Below are 6,401 nucleotides of genomic sequence, written 5' to 3'. Positions count from 1 at the left end.
TTCAGTCTACATTGTGTGTAAGAATGAATTCAAGTTATCTGAGGACAAATTCAGTGTACCGGAAAGTGGATTTGGATTGGGTGTAAAGAAATGATTTTACCACTGCTATACCGTTTGTGAGGAATACTGCTATATAATTGTACAGCCCAGGTCAGTATTCCCCAGACACCAGTCCCCCAATCTATAGCTGCAGTCTTTGCCTATAGCAGCCCCCTGGATAGTCAGGAACAGGCACAGGTCAGTAACAGAGAAATACTCAAAAATCACTCCAACAGCCCAGCAGACACATCTGACAGGAAGCAGAGAGGCTATAAAGCCCCAGCAGCCAATGACAGCATGGGATTACACAGGAACCACTCAGCTGATCAACTGCACACACCTCCAATTATCCTCAGCTCTGCGGCCTAGTGCCAAGGGGAAACCTCAGCTACAGGGATGCTACAGGGACACTGATCCTGAAATTCCAGTGCTACCGCAAGGGCAGCCGCCAGAGGGAATAGGCTGTGCGCGTCCTCCTGTGGTGGGTCATGGCCTGGGATCGTAAGCCCAGAGAGTGCCTCCTAACAATGTTTTAACATTAATCATAACCAATAAGGTATGTGGTGAAACACTAATGCCTTCAAGAATTTTAAGCATTTGAATAGAATCCATCAGTGTATGAAGGTAAAGTGAGAACATGTGAACTTGTGAATAATCATCAACTAACTTAATTGCATTAGGATGTCGTGAGGGACTTTTATTTGTCTTTGTGAATTTTTGGGAGAGCATAAAACTAGGTGTAATTGCGCGAATAGGGTAAAGCTGTATATTCATCAATATGACCCATCTTTAAATCAATAGAAATTTTGAAAAAAAACTGACATATCGTGAGGTACAATAGTTTTATACTGTTTTTATAGATAGATGTTAAAAGATGCTGCTGGTGTGTTATTCATCTGATTTACTGTTGCTGACTTCGCCTGTTTCTGACCCTGGGAGTTTATGCTGCCTGGACTGACCTTTTGCCTGTGACCCCGACTCTGCTTGTGTTTTGCTCCTGTGTACCTCATTTGATGGACGGATTACCTGTGTATGACCCATTGCTCTGTATTCTGGACTTGACTCTGTTGGAATCTTGGTACTGCTTTATCTGTGGGCTGCTAATCCTTTGCCAGCCCTTGTCCAAACACCGTCCCTTGCACACTTGCGCAAGTCCTGGGAAATGCAACCTGTCTCCTGACAAAGTTTCTGTTCATAATTAAGATTACATTTCTTAACATTATGCAGGTACAGTAGTTCAGTTTCTGTCATGACATGCATGGTAAACATTTCTATGTATTTGTTAGTGTGAAGTGAGACCATTTGAGGTTTGTTTTTGTATTTAGGAGGAAAGTTAGAAATGTCTTTGGGGGGCTTGGCCGTGTGATGGAGGACTGAGGACTTTTCCTTCTGAGCTCCCCGTGGCTGGCGGCTAGATCGTAGACAGGCACAGGTGCAGACACACAATTTACCTCCATCCTGATGACCTGACCTAAGACTCCAAATCTGGTCAGTAGACAGAGAAAACCTGCATTGCTAAGATTCTCCCCGAGTGGCCAATACTGATTCCCCGGGGCTGCCGCGATCCAAGATGTCAGTGCCATGTGCACAATCAGTAAGCAGGCAGCATGTTTCAGTGATACACAGGAGACCCCTGCCAGCCCAGCATCACCCTCTCTTTCAGTACTGGTCACCACTCCAGAGGGTTCCCCTGACAGGGGCAGCACTATTCATAATTAAATAGCATCTCTGCGGAGCATCAGTACGCTGGTATTGAGAAGGCGGGATACAATCACACAGCCATGTCATGTGGAGAGTATTGTGGACTATGTTTCAGGGGCCTCAAGTGCAGAGGCTCTTCTTCTGCAGCAGCAGCAACCAGCAGAGCCGTGACAGGAGCAAAGACAGGAGTTAGCGTGGCTAATGTGCCTGTACCTCCCGATGACTCTACCTTGTTGTTTGACGAACAGGCTGAGGATCTTCTACCTCTACTTAAATGACAAACAAAAAAATAGGCATCCCCTCTAGTTTCTTGATACCATATCCCATAATTATTCTAAGAACAAAAATTCAAAAAATAGGAAGGAAGGAGGGAAATTAAAGGCATACTTTATTTTACTGACTGATGCTTTACAGCAAAAATGATTTACATACATATTTTGTACTAAAAACAACTTTATTAAAATATTATTTAAAAGACTTTTTTTCACAGACTTATGCTTGTGTTATCCTGATTACATTGACATATCAGATATTTCCCCTACGGGTTTCGTGACTTTGGTCACTTCCACAGGAGGAACATAAAGTCTGTTCTACGAATACGATAATACGCAATTATTAATAACACAATCAATCAATTATAATCATAAAAAACATTTATCCAATATTAACTTTTCTACACGACATTTGGCAAAGACATATAAGGGTAGATTCCCATTGGAATGTCAAACCTACGTCACTTTGAGTAAGCATCTAAGAGAAGTTTGCCATCAGGCCCCAGCGAGATTTGAACTCGCGTCCCCTGGTTTACAAGACCAGTGCTCTAACCCCTGAGCTATGGAGCCCTAGATGTCGTCTAAAAATACACAGACATTAGGACCCCTATCATTCTATCCTAATACACAGACATTAGGACCCCTATCATTCTATCCTAATACACAGACATTAGGACCCCTATCATTCTTTCCTAATACACAGACATTAGGACCCCCTCCTATTCTCTCCTAATACACATGCATTAGGACCCCCTCTTATTCTCTCCTAATACACAGAGATCAGGACCTCTCTCATAATACACAGGAATTAGGACCCCTTTCATTCTCTCCTAATATTATTATTACGCACTATTTATATAGTGCCATGATATTAAGCAGCACTGTACAGAGTCCATAGTTGTGTCACTAACTGTCCCTCAAAGGAGCTCACAGTCTAATGTCCCTATCATAGTCACATCGTCACAAGGTGAATTTATGAGGGAAGCCAATTAACTTTATTGCATGTTTTTGGGGTGTGGGGGGAAACCAGAGTACCCGGGGGAAACCCACGCAGACACATTAGGTTGAAATGCAAGGGCACTTTTCATTCAACATCTTCTAAATGGACGTGATAGATAATGGGAGTAGCTGGAAAGAAGGCTCTAAAAGCTGTCAGAAGTGGGATTTGGACCCACGCCTCCAGGGCAGACTGCGACCTTAAAGCAGCGCCTAAGACCGCTCGGCCATCCTGCCCTTTATGTGTACTGTTTGCGTCAAGGTCAGATAAACAGGTATGGTAATGTGGTATGATTCTGTCATTCACATTTACCAAGCCAAATAATAAAAAATATAGGGTATTCATTAAGAATAATAAAAAAAAAGATATTCTGACATTTCAACTTGTAATCTATCTTTTTCCTTGCAATAGGAAGTAGGAAAGTGAGGCCTGTAATGAGCGAGGAAGGAGCATAGGGGAAGGCCGTCATGAAGGGGCAGTCAGGGGGAGATAGCATTGGGTTATGGATGGGAGGGACCGAGAGGGAAGGGAGGGGGGAAGAAGGTTTAAGGAGGGGCAAGAGTAGTTAAAATGTACAAGAGGAAGAGGGACCCCCCTTTTCAGAGCAAGAGAGCATTTAGGAAAAGTTTTCCCACCCTCCCTTCCTTTTAGAGCTTATGTGGTTGGCAGTTTAGGTTTTTGATTGCCGGTTTGGCTAATAGGGTAGGTGGTAGAGGTCCTCGGTGGGAATGTGCTGGTGGCAATATTTTGGTTAGGTTTCCATCTTTGGTATGGAATCCCTGGTTTGGGTTAATAGTCTGGAAAAGTGTTGTGGGCAGGGTCTGCAGAAGAAAAGGATATATTCGTTCCCAAGCTAGAAGTATGGGCGGCTGGGAGCAACTGTCTTTAAGGTGCAGACCCCAAAAAGGTGTAAGGTGGTGGCTTTCGAGGACCTGCAACCAGTATGAAAGTTGGGAAAGCAATATGGTTAGGATGTGTTATTGTTTATCTGTACTTATTCTTTAATTATGGTGTTATTAAGTTATATATTGGTTATTCTATGTATGTGTTTATTTATACTGTTATTGTTATTGTTTATATTCTTATTTATATTTTATTTGATATTAAGTTAATTTAGGTTATAATTCTGTTAATAAATGGCCTACGGGCAATTTAAGCAATGCTTGGAGTGGTAATTCCACTTGGAGTGGCAAGTTTGTAAGGTGAACCTGCACGGCTATGGCTTGCCACAGTCAAGTCCATTGCACAATTATCAAACACTGTGAAATCTTATACCTCCTGCAGGGGTCACTAGCTGTTCACTGAGCAGTGGCTGATTCATTTCTAGCATACAGTACCAGTGTCACTTAACGGAAACAGCAGTGTAGGACCACTTGAATCTCTATTCTCTTTAGGTAAGTATCAACTTGCACCAATGACTTTATTAGCTGTTGACCACCTATATGCATCATATATGCTTTTGACTATCCCCAGGTTTGGCATTTTCAGCACATTCAGCATAAATTTATAGAAGTTTGCCATTATAAAGTGCAGCAGCACGCCAGGAAGATTCTGTGGTCTGACCCAGAACAAGGTCTACCCCAGATTCAGGGAAATAAATCTTGATGGGGATGAATCCAGTTGGCCTGATTGTTGGATTATCAACCCCAGTTGAAGCTCAATAATCCAGGGCTGTATTTAAATCTCCAGTCTGCTTTGGGAAAAGCTCTGTCCTGGGACCAATTCAGTGACAGAAGTCAACTGCAAACATCAATGGACTTCAGGTTGCAGGTTGTGGGGCAAGATTGTATAATGTACAATGTACAATAATGCAAGTTATTCTATAGTGGACTACTAGAACACTGAGATTAAGTTTTAGAGATGCTATGGATGATCAAGAAGCACAATTTCCCATGCTGGGCATACACTAATAAATCCATGCTTTTTGCAGGGCTGACAGTTTTGCCATTTCAGGTTCCCAGTATGGTCAGATTCATGGTTCTCACTTGTGCAAAGCAGGCTTAAATAATCAGTGATTAGCCTGCATATGCTACTGCAGCCAGAAGATTGCAGTTAGACTTTAATATTGTAATCGCCAGATGTAATTACAGTATAATTTTTTCACATTTGTCAACTTTTCTTGACAATTTTCTTGTCAATTGTCCAGAACAAATTAGCAGGTCAGTTTTGTTTTAAAAAGGGTAAAAAAGGCTTTATATATCCTTTAAATATATAAAGGATTAGTCTTAAACTTACTATTAAATTAAATGATGCATCCGAATGTTCCCATTTTCTGGGAAATTTCGAACAATTAAGATTATTTTAAATGCAACTAGTGAAAATACTTAAATTTGTCTTGACATTAGCTTGCCGTAATCCACTACACAAAAGACTGTAAGAGGGCAGACTGATTCTACTAGCAGACAATAATGCAATATTGGGTACTACTGTTCATGGGCATTGCTAGGGTTGCAGTTTTCTTGAAAACCTTAGTGATAAACTCCCCTATCCATTGAGCACTCAATTTTGAAGAAATTCTATATATGGTTAGGTCCTCTCCAAGCAGATCCAAGTCTTCATTTAACACAGCATTACATTTCATAGCCAGCTAATCTCTTTCCTTCACTCCCACCACTTCTTATGGAGAGCCACAACAATACATCTTTGATTTGCTTACTTGCAAGGCAGCGTTTTAAAGGATCCATTAACAACTATCAGGCATACAATTAGGAGGGGGCAAAGAGGTGATGTGGCACCTATACTGCCCCATGTTGTCTAGCATTTAAGAATGATGCTTTGGCAGAACAAACAAGATAAATTGCAGGTCCTCTGTATAAGCCTAGAACAATTAGGTTATATTATCGTAATACTAGATGTGATCCTGACAGTCAGGGAAAAAGATTGCGGATCTGGCCATGGTGAAGCACAAAACTCAGATCTTCAGGGGGGTAAAACAGTTTATTTATATATATATATATATATATATATATATATATATATATATATACACACTTCAAGTGCTTGCCCAGAGTTCAACTTTAAAATAAAAAAAATATAAAAAACACACGTGCTACCCTTTATTTACAAAATGAATGTTCCTTATACCCAAAATGTAAAAGGATAACTCTTACTAAGATTTTTTCATGATCCATATTCTGTAAGTTAAATGACAAGCTGCTGGCTCTGCTGCCTGCCTGGCACTGTTCTTTAATCCAGAACCATTTGCCTGCCAAAACCACATCCTTTAAGCAGTCACTGGGTTTTGTCTGCCAATTTCAGCTAATCCAGAGGCTGTGCTCTCCAAAACTACGTCCTCTAAAATAACAAGACATTGTCACTGACTCTTTTCTGTCAATCTCTGATAATCCTCACTAAAGCAACTGCCAGGACCTTTTTTTTCTAATAACACAACA

At 41.0% G+C, this 6,401-nt stretch overlaps 1 non-coding gene across 1 annotated transcript; it reads right to left on the bottom strand.

The window, feature by feature from the left end:
- Positions 1 to 2,509: 2,509 nt before the first annotated feature.
- On the bottom strand, positions 2,510 to 2,582 carry TRNAT-UGU (transfer RNA threonine (anticodon UGU)). Its single transcript has one exon. It is a non-coding gene; the product is annotated as a tRNA-Thr (tRNA).
- Between the last annotated feature and the right edge of the window lie 3,819 nt (positions 2,583 to 6,401).

This window comes from Pyxicephalus adspersus, chromosome 6 (genome assembly GCF_032062135.1).
Source record: "Pyxicephalus adspersus chromosome 6, UCB_Pads_2.0, whole genome shotgun sequence".
Lineage (NCBI taxonomy): Eukaryota > Metazoa > Chordata > Amphibia > Anura > Pyxicephalidae > Pyxicephalus > Pyxicephalus adspersus.
Note: the sequence above shows the minus strand (reverse complement) of the source record. Positions and strands in the feature narration are given on the sequence as shown.